At 38.1% G+C, this 19,389-nt stretch overlaps 1 pseudogene; it reads right to left on the bottom strand.

The window, feature by feature from the left end:
* Window positions 1-2,819: 2,819 nt before the first annotated feature.
* Window positions 2,820-4,624, bottom strand: LOC145093498 (cytochrome P450 94B3 pseudogene; annotated as a pseudogene).
* Between the last annotated feature and the right edge of the window lie 14,765 nt (window positions 4,625-19,389).

The raw sequence follows: 19,389 nt of genomic DNA, 5'->3' as shown, positions 1-19,389 counted from the left end.
GAAAATGTTTTATTTAAGGTTTGAGTTTTATTGCATGTAGGGCAATGTAGGAAATTGAATTGGGGTGGGGCAGGATTAAAATAGTTTCCTTGAAATGGAATTTGGGATGAGTTTTGAGTGTTGAATAGGTTCGTATAGCTCACGTATTGTGCGAACCCCATTAGAACATATGTATTTTTGTCTGGTGGAGGGTGTTCGGATTTTGCTCCTTACCTTGATTAAAAGAAAATGTGTTTGATTTTTGTATAAAATGAGATAAATAGAAGAATGATGTAGGTAAAAAAAATGAATATATGTGTATTTATATGTAACGAAAATAATGTAATGTGTATATATATATATATATATATATATATATATATATATATATATATATATATTTGTGACAGTTGTGATCATTTGACCGTTCATTCGAAAAAATCGTTGTTACCATTCATGATCGCTACAACGGGAGGCAACGACACAACTCTTAACTAGTGGCGAAACACAGTGGGGGCCAGAGGAGGCCATGGCCCCTCCGTTTTTTTGGCCTGGTAAGCGATAAATATTGGTAATTTAAAATTTCATCGGGATAATAAAACCTATCGATCTAAAGTGACACCCTTTGTTAAAAGTTTCAACATTTGCATCTAGTTTTGGGTAGTTGGCCACCATCGGACCGCTGCCACTGCTCACCGAAATTAGACCGCCTTTCCCTTTGCCGGAAATATGATTGGGCTCCTTGTGTTCTACTTCTCCTCTGCCTCTACCGGAAAACAAGATTTTTCTTAAACCTTGTTCTCTCACCTGAAAGAAATAATAGCCGGTAAACTCTCTCTTTTTTGTTCAAAGTCTCAATAGTCTAAAAAGTATAGACAATAGTCTGCTTTATGTCAAAAGCTGCAAAAACAACAATATCATTTAACTATTAAAAAACATTTCTTAATTGTGAACAAAACTATTAGAGATATATATAGTTACATAACCTGTTAATTTATTGAATATTAAAGATTTATTGTTATATTTCTTAGTTAGGTAAGGTATATATTTTTCTTAAAACCACTAAAAGGTTGGTGGTCGCAATAGAATTTTTGAAAATATAGTTGTTTTGTAGAAAAACAAAAACAATTACATGTTTGACCAGCCTTTTCATGTTATAGTGGTTGTGATAGAATTTTTATTAAAAGACAGAGTTAATTTAGCACAAATAAAATTAGGTGATTAAACCTGAAAAAATGACAAACTATATTGGTTTTTATGTTATTAACCATTTTTTTAAATCTATTTGTCAAACTTATTTATATGGATTTGTTTTGAATTTTGGTTTCGGCCCCCTAGGTTAAATGTCTGTGTTCCGCCCCTGCTCTTAACGGCATAGTTGGGATGGTGTTCATGCGTTATGGCCAGTGGCGGATCCAGAACAAAACTTAACCGGGGTCCATTATACATAAAAAATGTATCAAAGTGGAAAATTCTGAAAATGCAAAGTATTTTTGAGGTTTTTTCAATAAAAACAAATATCAATGAGGGTATTTTCTATATAAATGAGTGCTAAGGAAAGGGTTTTAACAAAAAAATGGTATTTTTGAAGGTTTGTTTAGTATAAAATATGGTGGGAGCCACCATCAAGTAGGGTCATACATCCCACTTGAAAGGTCTGTATCCGCCACTGGTTATGGCACCGTGAAAGAGCTGTCAGGTCAGCAGTAACAACCCTTCACAGGCCCATAACGGACGGTCTTAGTAAGATATATATGGAGATCAACTCATTGTCAGGAATCATGTAACTGGAGATCGGATATATTTTTGTTAACCTTTTTTCATGCCATATATAGTTGAAATGTCAATAGTGGATGGTTGTACTTGCAGTGGATGGTTGTACTTGTAGGTTGCTACCAATTAAAAACTTTGAAGTTGCATGCTAGCTTTAGTTGGCCATTAGTCCATGTGGTCATGCAATGGTATGCGTGTCTTTCTTTACCGTTTAAGTCTCAATTATTGTGGAAAAATTAATAACGCATGTGCCCCCTACGTATTTTATATACATCATGTTATCTTTTTATCTACGTGTAAGGAAATCTTGGCCATACAACCCCCCCTCCCCTCTCTCCTGACGTGACCATAGTGCTTAATACCTACGTTGCAGTCATATATATAATAATATTAAAAGAAATATACATCGTGTTTTTTGAGATGTCGAAGAAGAATCGCCCACGTACAAATAGTGCTACTGCTTAATAATGATTCTTTTGAATTTAAAGTATACAATTTCTAAGATAGACAGCGGTTTTGTTTGTATTTGTCGAGTAATTCTTACGCTCCAATAATAACTATATAAAAAATAATAATAACTACCTTTCAATAATAATTAAACATAAAAAATTATATATATCGTGGCTTTTCAGACGTAGAAAATGAACTGCGTATAACTATATATATAGTAGTCTCATAAATGCATCTTAAAGCTCAGAGTTTTCTTTCATTATGAACATAAAGTATACAAGATCTTTGAATCTAGCTCTACCGTAGACAATTAGTATGTTTGTAGGATAAATGAACTACTTGAATCATAATGTTGTCGACAATACTCGTGTGAGATATTATTGATTGTAAACTTATTTCATCTCGATCGTATTTGTTTAGTGAAACGGAATACGTGGTGCACATGTGCTTGTTCTCAGTCATCTGAGTAGTCTTATAATTATTTGTGAACTAGCTTGTATTGACTTGTTCATGGATTTTAACAAAAGTTCGACAATAGAGGGAATCATTTTTATTATATTATTTAAAAGAATTCCATAAAAATAATCCAATTAAATGGCCATAAAATACGCTTAACATTTCAAAAAATTACAAACATACGTTTTATTGTTTTCTATTTTATTATAGAAGATGGCATATACATGATAAATTAAAAAAACACAAATAGACAATAAATAAAAAGGTTGTAGGATGTAGACATTTAGTATTAACTTGTACTTTCAAATAAATTCTTCTTTATCTTGCTATCTTGACAGGTGGCACCAGTCCGTTCTGTCTCCTCCGTATGAACACCTTCAACCCGCCGTCCATATGCGCCGTCAATAACGGCAAATACACCGCCTCCTTCCCTGAAACCACCGGTCTGATCTCGAACCGTTTCACGATCGAAGCTACCACATAACTCATCTGAACATTAGCCAGCCCTTTCCCAATACAAACCCTTGGACCGGCATGGAAAACCGGGAACTTGAACGGCGATACCTCCTTCAAATACAACGTCCCTCCATTCTCATCCGGCTTACAATCAAACCACCGGTCCGGTCTAAACTCCAACCGGTCCACCCCCCATATCTTCTCCATCCTTCCCATTCCGTATGGAAAATACGTTACCCTATCGCCGGCTTTCACCGGAGTCCCGTCCGGCAACACGTCGTCATAGACGGCGTGCTTCGAGTCCCAAGCAACCGGCGGGTATAGCCTCATGGTTTCACAAAGACAAGCCTGTAAATACTTCATTTCTTTAAGGTTTTCATATTCATCTTCTTTGAATTGAAACCCTATTTCATTTACAAGCTTTTCTTCTATCTGGGAATGCCGGGAAAGTGCATAAAAAAGCCATGTCATCGCCGCCGACGTCGTGTCTCTTCCGGCCATGATGAAACTGATTAACATATCCCTTATAACGTCTTCACTCACACCATCCATTATCATTCTACTTAATAAATCTTTACTTTCAGATTCAGTTTTGTTTTTCTTTCGTTCATCAACTATTTTGCTTATGAATTCATGAATCTTTTTCACGGAATCTTTTAAGACTTTCTCGGACCCAACACCCAACACTTTCTTTAACTTCCAAGCGGTGGAGATGGGTGTCGCCTCCCGTTTTGCACTTATCTCCCCCGCCTTGTCAAACGCTTTCAAGATTTCCACTTCGTCGGAGAAACAATGTTCATCTCCCAAACAACATGGATCAAACCCTGATGAGAGTCTACAAACTATATCAAACCCCAGCCGTCTCAACAACTCCTGTAAGTCCACCGCCTTGCCGCCGGCCAGAGAATCTAGTAACGGAAAAAGCTTCATTTTTACAGATTCCTTCACGATGGTTTCCACATGCTCTTTCAACGATTTGGAGGAGAATTGGTGGCTTGCTAACTTACGCTGAGCGTGCCAGAGCTCTCCATCGACATTGAAAATCCCACACCCAAGAAAATCATTAAGAATATCAGTGAAAGGCTTTCCTTTTGGGAAGTTAATGAAATTTGTTTTAAGCATGTATTCAACATTTTCTGGGTTGGCCGTAATGATGGTTTTCCGAGCACCAAGGCGGCGTATCACAACCGTCTGGGTTGGTGATGCAGAGAGTAGATCCGTGTACCACGACAGCAGACGGTGGCGGTTCTTGTAGAAAGAAATCAGGCAGCCAATGACAGGGTAAGTTGGCGGTGCATTATCTCCGGGCAGCAGTGGGAGGAGGAAGCACCGGAGTTTATGGAATAACTTTGCATTGTAAATCAAGCAGCAGTACGTAATTGCAGAAAGAAGAGAGCATAGTGCGAGGAAAGAAGAGAATGGTGTTTCCATGTTGGTAGGCGAAAAGCACTTGCCATACAAATGTGTGACACTATCTACAGAAAAATATAGGATGGTCTTTATTTAGATAATTTTTCTTTTTCTAGCTCTAGAGTTTATACTTTCTAGAATAAATTACATAAACCGTTCATTGGTCGGATAATGTGCAAGTTGTCTTTTATCTATTACTTTCACTAGAACAATCTTTCTACTTTGTTTTTTGGTTTGTGTATTAGTCATATTCAATTCAAAATGCAAGACTTTCTGAAAGCTTTTTAATGATTTATGTATCATGTATAACTTATTATAAACAAAACAAGCCCTACCCATACAACTTTTCTCACCATCCCTCTCCTTCCCTTTAAGTCTCTTCCGCAATCACCACAACATATCCTAGCCATTTACTATTAGGGTTTGACTACTTTATTAGAACATTCAGAGAGAGAATGCATTTCTGATGAGTGAATGATTGATGGGAAAAAGAATATCCTCCCGGTGAGTGAAGGGCAATAAAGAGAATGATCTCCTCGTTCAAGAGAATGCTTTATTTGCAAAATAGTTATATGTCCACAATATTGTCGGGCATTTGGCAAAGTGACCAGGCATTTTGGAGCATGCGTTGGAGCATCCGACTAAGATGAAAGTGACAAAGTGTTGCAACCAAGTTCATAAGTACTTGTTGAAGAACTAGTATTGGACAAGATTTATCTGAAGATCACTTAATATTTCGCTGCGTGATACTTGATAAATGTAATATCATTGTATTCTTAGACTTGAGATACATATTTTGGACTTGAGTGTAGGGAATGTTATCTTTTGATATGGTTAAATGTCGTTTTTTACCAGACAGTCGTAAAGGCAATTATTAGGTATAATGTAAACTACATAAGAGGTGTATGTAGTCAATATGAGATTTGTTCATTTTATGTGTTGACAGTTAAACATCTAAGGCGCCTTATTAAAAGTTGAATAATAAAAGAAATTGCTTGCGATTCATATATCATGTTCAACATGATGTTTGTGACAAATGGATAACTGATAACTTGCCTTATAAATCAATTGAAACTTTGAGCATTTTTGGGAATCAAATGTTGTTGAATTGCATATATTCGCATGTTATTGGGGGCAATGAAACGTTGTTAGATGTTCACCACTATTTTTTATCGATTTATAATGAATCTTGTGAAAGTTGGCGATGAAAAGATCTATATGTTTAAGAATTATTTTAAAACGATATTACGAATAACCTATGATCTCATAGGGTCATGTCATTAACAAGTAGATGTCAATTGGACATTTTATCCAGTAAATATGATTTATGATAAAATATCATAACTCTTGTATTTTTCATTTCATGAGACAATAACATTGTATCTTAATTTAATTAATATGATATGAATTAATTCAAGTGTGTTTTAATTATGTCAATTAATGGTTAAAAGATTTAATTAAGTTTGTGTATCTTTTAATATATATATATATATATATATATATATATATATATATATATATATACCATGTAGGGAAATAAGTGGAGTGTAAGGCTCTCCTCCCCTACTATCATACCACTTTAGGCCATACTCTATGGGTGATGGCAGGTTTTCTCCCCATTCTTTGACTTGCCATATCTCGTATGTGATATATGCTTGCGTTCATGAGAGTCTATGGTACAAGTGAGATTATATATACATGAGAAATGCATCTTTTTTAACTCTTCTTATGCGTGAAAAAAGATAGATATGCATATAGGTAAACTTGGTTCTCTCTAAACTAGTTAGTGAAGAAAAACTTTAGTTTTTTAAGACAAAAAATCGGTTTTCTTCTTGATTGATTAAGAACTTATTTTACAAGTACTAACATACATTAGTGTTGCTTTTTGTTGGTGAGCTTATATAGAGGAACTTTACATTGTGTTCTTTCCATCTTCATCAATTTCCAACCTCCCACGAGGAATCAAAATAAGGTTATTATTAACATCCCAAAAATACCAAATAAAAATTTCAATTTTAAATGAGTTCAAACCATTCCTTTATATTCCAAAACATGACCAGAGCCAAGTACTGACAAAACATTAGAATAATTCATAAACATTTAGTGCGTAATAAATATACGGGGGATGCAGTGGTACCAATTTGGGCCCTTCCTTTTGAAACCAAAAGTACCTGAAATATTTTAAGCATAAACCATACGCACGAAGCTTAGTGAGTTCCCCAAAATACCACATACTAAACATACATAACAACACAAAGCTAAATTGAGTTTATTTCACCCCATGAGTCTATTTCAACTCCTTAGGTATCTTTCACTGGTACTGGGTCTATTTCATCCCCTTAGTTTATTTCAACTCCTTCGGTATCTTTCAACCGATAAGGGTATGTTTCATCCCTTACAGCTAAGCATACAATCATGTCAGCAAGAGTCACAAAAACAACAAGCACATACAAGCATATCAGGAAGTGTCATAAATACAACTATCCTCCTACAAACATAATCTAGTGGGTCGACATTGGAGCCTTCAACCCACGAGTATAGTGAAGAACCTCACCTCAATCGATAGTCGGGTAAAACACACACTCGGTTTGTTGCTATCAAAAGCTCCTCAAAATGGTCCAGGAATGATGTAATCTTGTTGGATCTATACTTGATCTCTTCTTCCATACACTTTTTCACCACCTTGCTCTTCAACATTTAACCTTCTAATGGAGAAATAAGATCGTAAATGATGTCAAATCTCAAAAACAAGTGACAGGAGGCTAGGGTTTCTCAAGAAATGATCTTAGGTGATGGATGTTGGTAATGAGAGGGTTTTCCACAAGTCAGAGCCCTTAAATAGGGATCAAAATCGAAGATATCGGGTTTTGGTCTGCCCGGACTATTCCATGTGTAATCATAAATTACGCCCTGCATAGTTCATTAAAACCTGTTACGCCCTATGTAACCCAAAAAACCCCAATTCCCGCTTCAACTGCAAACAACAATAACTTCTTCGTTTCAAATCCGTTTTTAGAGTTCTTTATATGCATAGAAAGGTAATGAAGAGCCCCACAATACCATCTAATTACTTTTAACTTAAAACATACCAAATTAAAATCCTTAATTCATGGAAGCAGACCAAAATATCACTTTTCCCTTTTTACCCTTTGACTCCAAAACATGAACCAAGGGCTTGGATCACATAACCAATATTATCAACATCCAATAGGGTCTAAACCCTATTCCCTTGAATCTCATGGCCTTTACTTGATCCATTTACTGCCAACAATCCCAAAATAAGAAACTTCTCGAAACATGATATTACAACTCTCCCCCACTTAAACTGGATTTCGTCCTCGAAATCCGTCTTGGTTAGGATCTATGAAACAACACCAATATATTCCATAAGCTCCATCTAACCATTTTGAAATCTAGGCATCTTATAGAGAAACCTTGAGAGACCACTCGAAAACCCACCACCGCCAACAAACAACCCTATAATTTGAAAATACTTAAATCCAACAACTTTCTTTCTCTCCTTAACTGTATGACCCAACTTCCAGAGAAAACCACTCAAACCGGGAACTCTTAGAACCAAAACTACAAACCAAGTTCATCACTATACTCCCCAAAACCGAGAACCAATCGATCTAAATTTCAAAAACCTTTACCTAAGGCTAACCATCATCCAATCGTCGAACCTACCCCTAGTTCCTTATGAATGTAACACCATAAATTTTCATTTAAAATTACATAATTCTCATAACACATTTCACAATCTCATTTATTTAATTTACAAATTTCAACTCCATAATTTCTTGATTAAAATCCAGGATCCTCAAAACATAACTCTTTCATTAGTGTGTACAATCAAGTCGGTGCCTTCCCGTGATCCTGAGAAAAACCTGAAACACGTAACACATAACATGGTAAACACGAAGCTTAGTGAGTTCCCTAAAATACTACCTACACAAATAATAAGCCTCTCATGGCTATAGCTCGTTGGACCCTCCGGTCCGGTCTCAATGTGGACCCTTCGGTCCGGTCTCAGTGTGGACCCTCCGGTCTTACGGCTCGTTGGACCCTCCTGTCCGGTATCAATAAGTATAATAGCATACATATATCACACAGACAAGATGCATAACTCAAGTAAACACTTAAGACCCTCTGGTTACTCATAGATGCCACTCATGGTAAGTATAGTGAGAAGACTCACCTTGCATGCAAGCAAGCAATTATCCTCGAACTCGAATCTCGAACTAGCCACCGCCTAACACATAGGGTAAATATCTCTAATTAATACTCGATTCTCGACTCTAAGTAACCAAATGTTATTCTTCTCTCTCTAACTCTTGAATTGGGTAAAATACCATTTTACCCCTCCATGGTCTCCATTACTCATGTTGACCAAACCCTAAAGTCAACAGAAGTCAAAATCAAGTCAACAATCCATGTTTGACCCGATTCGTCGAGTGCACTCTTGCGACTCGTCGAGTCCCCTCGTTTCCTCAGAAGTCTCAAGAAAGTCCAGCTCAACTCGTCAAGTTGACCCCCAACTCGCCGAGTTATCGCACGATCAAGTTCATCGGAACAAACCCTCACCGACTCGTCGAGTCAGGCCATGGACTCGGCGAGTCCCTTTGATCTAATTTCTCATTTGGACGATTGAAGGCAGATCTATCACTCCAAACACTAGATCTGACATCCTAAAGCTCGATTGTTACGTAAATCTTCGATCTTTACACTCATGCATGGTGGTTTTGCTCCAAACTACCAATACATGCTCTCATAAGGTGTTAAACACCATACTCCTCATATGGACGAATAAAGTTGGGACTTTTGGTCTCTAGGGACCTCACAAGGTCCAGATATGAGGTTTAAACCTCTAGATAACTTAGTATACTCGAAGTCCCAAATAATATGTGATGAAAACCCTAACTTCTCCACTCATGAGATCTAACCAAATAAAGGGGAAAGATTCAAGCTTTTTACCTTCCTCTTGAAGCTATGGACGAAATGGCCTGCATCCCAACATCTCCCTCTTGTTTCTTGCTGAATAAACTCCTCTTCCTCCTCAAAGATGCACTAAAATCCTTCAAGGTTAGCTTGGAGACTCTTTTAGCTCACTACACTCGGTTAGGGTTTCACACAGAAGGGTTAGGCGGCCAGTGAGGCAGAAATGGGGGCATAAGTTCCCTTATATAGGCCCCAACCCCGGAAAATTAGGGTTTCTCTGCCCAGCACCTACTCGGCGATTCAGATCTCTGACTCGTCGAGTCCATTTATTAATCCTACGTGGATAACTCGACTCTACTCGACGAGTTGGACTCACAACTCGTCGAGTCACTCCATAAATCTCAAAAATTAAAGACACAATAATATACATGAAAGTCCGGATGTTACAATTCTCCCCCACTTGAATTAGATTTCGCCCTCAAAATCTCTTCTCAACGTCACATAGATCGAACCCAAAAACCCGATAGGTACCACCAAAAGGATCTCATACCACACAGCTAACTTCCTCCATGGGCACCTTAAACCAAACAGGAACTCCCAAACCCGGAAGAGGACATACCCTTCTGCCGCTACGATACCCCTTCTGACTCCCTAGAATCTGGAAACTCTAGTAGCCTGTCTCACTGACAGACCGCCCTCTCAAGTTATCACCATGTTATTCGCTCCTCGAATAACAAACCCTGATAACTCACTGCCCTTCTGATTCTCTCGTTGCAACTGATAGAAACAAGTCAAAACCCAAAAATTGGCTAGCGAACACTCATACCAGGCATACTAAATGATCTATATCGTACTCCAAGGAACGAAAGGGTCACATTACACCAGAGACCCATCCACTGTACTGCAATCGAAACCCATCTCAACAAAGAACTCTCAACACCCTGTTCTTAGGCATAAGAAAATGATCATCCTTGCTCAAAATTATCCTCTGACATCAAACAATCATAAGCCCCAGCTCCCTCTCATATATCCTTTTCAACACTAAGCACCAGGTCAACTCCCGAACCCATAGTTGAACCTCCAAACGTTACCAATTGTATGACCTAAAACGTCTCACTGACTTCCTTCTCACAAAAACTATCTCGGCCCATTGTGACACACAAGTTACGAAATGCACTTTACCCCAAGCGAATACTACAATCGCAACTGAAATCGTCTCACCCTCGACCTCTGTTATCTACTACTCATTAGTTCCATGCGTGTCGCGGTCCTCCCCATACAAACAAAATGACCTACTCAGGACTAAGACATCAGATGACACACAATACCCCTCAAAATGAAATGTAACTCTGAATCCGAAATCTCATTCGCCTACTCAATACACCACCAAAGCCAAACTCGAACTCGAGAGTCTGGTCTGAGACAGAATTGGAACCACTCATCCTAATGAAGTACTCAACTCATGACCCATGACCCGCAACCCACGTGTACATCACTTCTCCAATTCCTTTCGATTGCGATAACCACAACTGAACTCAGAATATAACAATTCCCGACGAATATGGAGACCCCAGTCTCGCCCTTGGTCTGACCACCAGGTTCCCGAAACTCAAGGAATAAGACTACCTAAGCCTAAAAACTCTTCTTTGTCATGCTCTGACTAGCGAATAATACGGATCCCCGTAGTATCATAACATTCCCTCTCACTAACCCGTGAAGGCTACGGCTCCCCGTAGGCCTACTACACTCTCTCTCACTGACTCATGAATACTATGGCTCCCCACAGTATCACAACACTCTCTCGCTGACTGGTGAACAGTACAGCTCCCCGCAGTATCACAGTTGTTTCTCGTAGACTGGTGAACATTACGGCTCCCCGTATTATCACAATAATCTCTCTCATTGACTCGCCATGGGCTCACTCCATGGTTTTCCCCTGATAATCCGAAGTGATTATTCCCACTCGGATCCACTCACCCTTTTATCCCTCATGATCTCCTCCTCAAGTCATCACCCCTCTGAGTTCACTATCGAATACTCCACAACTCAACATATATAGGTAGACTCACCCACCCAGGTTAAGCATCACCACTCCTGACGACAACCGTCGTGACCAACACTTTTTCTCGCTGTAATTCACATTCTTGGATACTCCCGTTTGATGACAATTAGCTGAAGGGCTCCCGTTGGAACCATAGTCACTGGATACTCCACTTGCCATCTCATAACTCAAGTCTCAAAATAATTTGAAATTCAGGGCATTCCACTCGAATACCTCGGTATACCATTACAGAACCTCATGATGTCTTGCCTCAAGCACTGATCTCCTACTTACGGCATCATACTCAGATACAACAATGCATCCTTTCAGAATCTCACAATTGATCTTCCTCTCACATAACTCGTAACTTTAGAATATTCTAACTCTCAACTAAAACACAGAGGAATTGTCAATGACTCAGAGCACGTTGACGACAATCTGAAACTTCCTCCTCTATTGCTCAAAACCCATGCAAGAATACACATACTGACCCTGAAATTGGTTGCCCAATCAAGTTCTACCCTTCCCAAAGTGCATATAACAACCCATACATTGAACCAGAAATTCTCAACTGCCGAAACTATCCATACGAGCTAACCACCTCAAATTTACCATTACAACCTTGAAGAATTCCTAACCACCACAAGGTCTCTGACCAACGACCACCTTCCGTGGAGACACTCGTCCTATCCTAAACATGTACAACATGCTTTATCTAGCTTTGCACCTCGCCTCGACCGCCGATAACCCTGGTCTCAAGTATCCAGACCGCAGGTCACTATATCCAGTCCTTTAACCGCTTTTGAACAAATCTCCGATGCTCTCAATAAAATACCCGGTTCTCCCCCACTTAGGGCTCGAACAATCACCATTTGGCACACCAACAATCTATTCTACAGACTGTTTCACCAGGTACATCACACTTACTCTTGGAATGTACCACATAATACTCGATAATCTTCCCGATAGAGACCAAGCAACTCCAAACATCCTGAATCTCAGATAAAATCCTTGAAAACTTCCCAGCGTGTCATCCAAAATCTCTCACTGACACACTACCGGACATCTCAACTGTCCCGTAGTAGCCATGAATCTCTGTCTGAAAATAATGAACTATCACACTCCTCATCTTTAACTCCCCAACCAATGGCCCCTCATGATAATTATCATGAGAGCAGAGACCTCACCCCCACAATCGATATCCATCATAGACAATGAGAGCCACCGCCCCAATATACTCCTCTTAACCACCTGAAACATGCCTCTAAAAGTATGCCTCCCCCAAAAGGCACCTCCTTGTTCTCTTCCATCATAGAACCACAAATGACTTTCTCATGGTATAAGAAATACCTCGCAGCAAACATACTGCCCAAAATACTCTAGTGAAAAGGTTGCAACCCTATACTACCCCACAGGATTTACCCCCATACTCTGAAAACCAGAATGCCTTTACTCGTTGTGTATTTTTGGTATAATAAGTTGTGGTGTTTTAGCTTAACCATCAGCATAGATTTGTGAAGCTCTCATCAACATATGGTACATTATGATGAATCATAAAACTTTAAAGAAGAATATAATTGTAAGAATGGATTGGTGTGTGTGATAGCCTATGGTACATAGATTAACCATCGGCATAGAGTTTCAAACGTTTATCAGTATGTGGTATAACACAGTGAATCATTAAGTTTTATTAAGAAGATAAAGGAAAGAATGGGTTGTTTCAGTCACGCTGAGGTGAAATTAGCATGAATCATAAAAAATTTAACTCATCAACAAGAAGTGGTTTAGACTTTCGTATCATAGAGTAAGCTGCACTCTAGAATCAAATATTCACCGTTAAATCATAATGGTACCATGTTATACCTCGGACTAGGAGGTCACAGAAATTAAAAACCCTTTGTTATTTAAGGACAAAACTAGTAACTCTTACGTTGATGATTGTGCAATCAGTGTAATCCATTCGGTTATGCTCAATGTTTCAGTAGAATATGAGACTTGATGCATACAAAAAGCATGCTTCCAGGGATAGGGTCAAGTAAAATAGTTAAATAATAATAAACACCCAAAGCTTTTTAACCAATTTTTTATTTGGACTAGGAAATCTCACTTAGAAAGAGTTAGACAAACAAGAAAATATTCGTAACACTGAAATATGTGCATCATGACTCTAGGATAATAACTTTAAAAGTTGCATACTAAGCTTAGAATTGCCACCGCCAGATCTCTTTTTTCAAAAATGATACAAAATAATAAACAATATAAGAATACAAAAAAAAGAGTTAGTCAAACAAGAAAATATTTTTAACATCGAAATATGTGCAGCTTTTTCAGAAAGGTGATAAAGACTCGATCCATCAAATAGTTGGAATTAAATGGTCATAAATGCACTTCCATTTTCCGAGATATCTACCACTAGAAATTTTATCTATAAAAGAGAAAAAAAAAAAGATCAACCATATCACACAAAAACAACACAATTCATAGTAAACAGAGAGAGAGAGAAAGAGAAAGAGAGAGAGAGAGAGAGAGAGAGAGAGAGAGAGAATTCCTTTACTCATTGAGATTCTCCAAATTGATGCCAAGCTTCATGTTCACCAAAAACAAAAGAAGAACATGAACCAGTCTTTGTAACCAACGAGTTACAAGGATCCAATCTTTGTAACCTTCAGGTTATGAGAGTCACCAAGACAATACTCAAAGGTTCCATTCATTGAGATCCATGAAGGAAGAGAAGGTGGGATCACTGTCTTGTTGAAGAAGCCTTTGGATCTTTGAGGAGATGGAGAGTTAATGACAAGGTCCCTGGAAGTTAGGTGTGCCATGTCACCGAACTCCACTTTATCTCACTGCAACCAAAATAGTTTGTTCTAACAGAAGAGATATGTGTCCAGAAGAACACTTAGTGGCATAGTTATCCCCCATCTGGTCTCATCAGCATGAACATCAGCATCAGTGAGAGGGTAGTTGGTGTTGAAGAAAAGATGCAGAGTCAGCGCCAACTAACCCTTTCAAGGAGGGTGATGCATTCAAGGAATGACATATTGATCTTAATCAGTTAAGATCAATGTTAGAAGGTCCTAACACATACATAGGAAAGAGAAGAACGAACATTGGCAATGTTAATAGCATAATGTGTATGTATAATGTATACTCCTTTGGTAAAGTAATAAAAGAAATTTTTAATGCAAAAAAACAAAAATAAACTAAAAGTGTAGCAACTTATCTTTAGAAAATTAAAATTAGCAATGCATGAGGCAAAAACAAAATAAAGTATCAATGTCTAAACCAATAAAATCAAACCATATAAATGTCGTTGTCCCTCAGTGCTGAAAGCACGATTTTGTTTCCATAATCAAACACCTTTCCCTCATGACGATTGAAAAGAAATTTATAACCAGTATCAAAAAGTTGACTGATGGAGATGAAGTTGCCTTTCAAACCCTCAACATAAAACACATCCTCCAGCTTAATTGTCTTGCATCCAAAAGTTCCAACACATGTAACAGCTCTACCACTATTGTCACCAAAGATCACAATTGGACCATCCTTTTCTGTAAAATCTATTAAAAGGGACTAGTAGTCGGTCATGTGTCTAGAACTTCCACCATCTAGATACCAAGTTTGTCCTAGATTTTGAATTGATCCTTTGATAACATGAGAACTATCAGCATCACATATGTCATCAAGTGAATCATCGATAAGTGTCATAATACCCTTAACATTCAGCCCCTCACCTTTAGATGTCTCCTCTTCTTCCACACAGTCCTCTTGTTTTGAAATGAAAGCTTTTGGTAGAGATATGTTTTCCTTCTTCATATGGGCCACAAGATTTTTGTACAAAACTTCATAATTATCCAGACTTTGAGCTTCTTTCTTCTCCTTGCAATCCCTGGAAAAATGATCAAGGCATCCACAATTAAAGCAATTACCCGATTTTCTCTTCTCTAAAGTGGATATCCTTTTTGAACTGTTTCCTTTAAACCGAGCTCTTCGAACCTCTTTTGATATGCTTTCTTCATAGCATTTGACAATAAGAGCAGCGCTGGCAACAAGTTCATCAGTGAGATCTTCATCACTTTCCTCGCTCTGATCTGAATTTTTTGATTCGCTGATGTGCTTTATTGCTTCCTTTTGAGACACTAGAGCAACAAACTTTTCCTTGCTTGCTTGATTCATTCATGATTTATTTACGAAAAGCTTTGGTCTCTTCATAATTTCGCAGATTCCCGAACAAGGAGTTCAGATCCATGGTTTCGATCTATTCACCATTCTTAAGAACATCAGAATGATGTTCCTAGCTTTTTCCAAGAGAATCGAGAAACTTCAGAACCAACTGAGATGAGTTCTTAACAACTCCCATCCTGCACATCTCATTAACCAAGCAGTTAAACCTATTGAAGGTTTGGGTAAGTGACTCACCTTCTTGAGCAAAGAAATGCTCATATCTTCGATTAAGGTTGTTGATGGTAGTGGCATGAACTTCCATGGTACCTTCATAAGCCATTGTCAGTGTATCCATCATCTCTTGAGTTGACTCGTAATTCTATGCTAGATGATACACATGGTAGGGAAGATAGTTTCCAATAGCAGTCGTGGCTTTCAGATCAAGACTAAGAAGTTTCTCGTCATCGTTATCATAACTTGTCTCTGGAGTTTGCTTCAGAGGGAAACAGGAGCGTTGTTGGCCATGGGTTGATACACAGAGACATGGGGATCTTTTTCAACAATATTTCTCATCTCATAGTTAATGGTTTCAAGAATAACTATTGCCTTTGTCTTCCATATAGTGAAGTTGTGCTCATTAAAGGGAGGAATTTTGTTGAGACCAAAGGATTTGGGATTTGACATGATTACTTGAGTGTATCACAAACCTTCTTTGATACAAATTTTAGATTTGTATCGATTGGATACACTTCAAGTATAAAGAACGAAAGTAAACTAATTAAAGAGAAAAAATGAACAGAAAGTATATAACACAAAGAGTTCTCCAAATTGTTCTTTCACCAAGAAAGGTTTTTGTTTTCACCAAGAAGATGGGTTATCACAAAGACGATTGACATAAAGCCGAACTATCTAACTCTACATTAGGGTTTACCCTAATGTAGATTATATACTAATCTATACATGTGAATCCCATGATTTAAGGGATTGTATCTTATCTAAACTAAGAACCTATATTCATAACAAAGATATCGGATCTGCTATCTATTCTATACTTATCTATATCATTACCTATTATATAAAAGATTACACAGAATAACTATACTAAGCGCTAACACTGATAAGCTTTATACGTTGGTGCTGGTTGTAGAGTAAACACTGACGTTGACGGATGTGTATAGTTTTTGATTCATCAGATCATAAGTTGTGACCTTACAACAAACAATAAGATTTGTGCTCTTTATAAGTTAGTTTTAACAAAAAAAAATCACTTAGTGAAATACTATGTCATTTAGTTTACCTTAAAAATAGGTAATATGTCATGATTGCAATTTATTAACAATGAAAAATTATTTAACCACTCACAATTGAAAATGCACTATTTACTAGAATTCAAGAATTAAAAACCATGGAAATCTATCCTATTAATGTATTCATATTGTTCTCGGTTTTAATTTTTTGAGCTACAAGTAAATACTCAAAATGTTCAGCTCCCCTATTATGCATCATCAATTGATGAGCATGGGAAGGTTTAAAACAAATATACCAAACACAAAGCTCAATGTATGATCATTTTCAAGTGCATACATAAGAAGGTTACCAGCGATAAGGCTTAAATAAGCTTTGTTTGTGTGTTCATGGCGTCTTCTCATACATTTACGAGCATAACTTGGTCATGTCATTTTTGGGGGTTTCATTGTTTCCCGAAGGGTGAAGTAAGAAGTAAGGGGATTTCTCATATGGTATCTCATCCCAAGAGCTTGCACCTCCCTACAGATGAGTGTAGAGTTGTGTTGCTTGAGGATATTTCTTCAAACCATGGATTCTTTTTATCAGTGGCAACAACATTGGAGGTGTTTGGTCAATGGATATGTAGGGATTGCATGAGTTTACATGCACTGAGTCACTTATGTCACCACTCTGATGGTCTATTAATTTTAATGATGGGGTTGATGACATGAGCAGACATATTGTTGGTATTCAAAAGCCACCACCCAATGAACCAAAGGACGACCTCAATAAGGGGTTGGTGTTGGATGTCAACTCCTTGATTTTTTTAAACTACCTATCATCACACTCAAAAGCATCCCTCATAACTTTTGTATTCCTTTCTCTCAGGCTTTGAAAGTAACCCTTTCCAAGGTGGTTGCTCATCACGATTTCATTGAAGTGTGGGTAGCATTGTTAATTCTTCCTATTTGCACCCTTTAGTTGTCCAGGCCCAAGAATAGGCAAGAAGGTAGCTTTGGGAACAAGAATTCCTTGCAACATCGTAATATCCTAAGTGCATTAGCTACTTGGGGTATAGAAGATGGCATAGCCAAGCTTGTTAAAAACTTGTTGACAGTGTAAGGTTGGAGTGAAAAGGCAAAAAAAGAAGAGTACATTCAGGAGGAAATAAAATTGGGCGGCACCAATCTCAGGCAATGTCTCTGTAAGGTTGTAGATGTGCATTTTACATTACCAATGAAAGTATTGTGTTCCTCGGGGTTGCTCCATATAGGGGTGATACCATGAAGGCATTGGAGAATAAGCAGCCTTACAAGCCACCACCATCCATGTCGAACAACATATTTTCAAAACCTCCTCTTTCAGTGGATATTGACAATGTCCTTGGGGGCATTAAATGTTTCCCTAAAGGAACCTAATGTAGGAGAGACAGGTTGAGAGCTCAACACATTTTGAATGCTCTTTGTAGAGAAGGGTTCAACTATGGCCAAAGACATCCTACGTGCTATTACCTAGTTAATCTATGGCTAGGGGAAGATGCTCGTCGAGTTTGGTAGAATTTGTTACATATGCTCCTTTTACGTTGCTCTTAAAACCTAACAATGGAATATGACCTATTGTAATAGGGACTATATGAAGAAGTTTGGTTTCCAATTTGGCAATGAAAGGTGTTTGTAGAGAAATGGCTAAGTATCTCAATGATTTTCAGTTCGGGGTCAGGGTTTTGGGTGGCGCTGAGGCCATATTACATAGCACCAATAGGGTGTTGAGTGAGCGCCATGATGATGGGACTCTTTCCATGCTTACCAAGGACTTCTCCAATGACTTTAACCTTGTGAACAGATCCACATTACTTCATGAGGTAAAATTGAGGTGCCCTTCTATATACTTGTTAGTAGAATTATTATATGGTCAAGCAGCAAGATTGTATCTAGGAGACACAAATATTTGTTCCACTACTGGGGTTCAATAAGGAGATGCCTTAGGACCACTTCTCTTCACACTTATGATGCACTCGCTATTGCATAACGTTAGAGACAATTTCAAGCTTCTTTTCCAATCATGGTACCTTGATGAAGGCTCACTTATTGGAGATTCGGAGGAGGTGGCCAAAGCGTTGGACATCATTATGGTGATTAGTCTAGAATTAAGTCTTCGGTTGAATATCAAGAAATATGAGCTCTTTTGGCCCTCGTGTGATAGTAGAAAGCTTCATGAGGGGCAATTCCTGGTTGGCAACGGGAGGGCGCCATTGGGGGTGAAACTTCTTGGAGGAGCTGTTAGTAGAGACACTAGTTTCATTAGTAGCTTAGCAATAAAGAGAGCCTAAAAAGATGTGAATTTGATGTGCTGTTTTCAACAATTGTTTGACCCCAACATTGAGCTCCTATTTCTTTGGTCTTGTATGTGTATTGCTAAACTTTTCTTTGGGATGAGGACATGCCAACCCATTCACATGGAGGAATCGACGTTGTTCTTTGAGAAAGGACTATATA

Source organism: Lactuca serriola, chromosome 3 (genome assembly GCF_051521515.1).
Source record: "Lactuca serriola cultivar US96UC23 chromosome 3, Lser_US96UC23_V15, whole genome shotgun sequence".
Lineage (NCBI taxonomy): Eukaryota > Viridiplantae > Streptophyta > Magnoliopsida > Asterales > Asteraceae > Lactuca > Lactuca serriola.
This window is presented reverse-complemented; position numbering and strand designations above follow the sequence as displayed.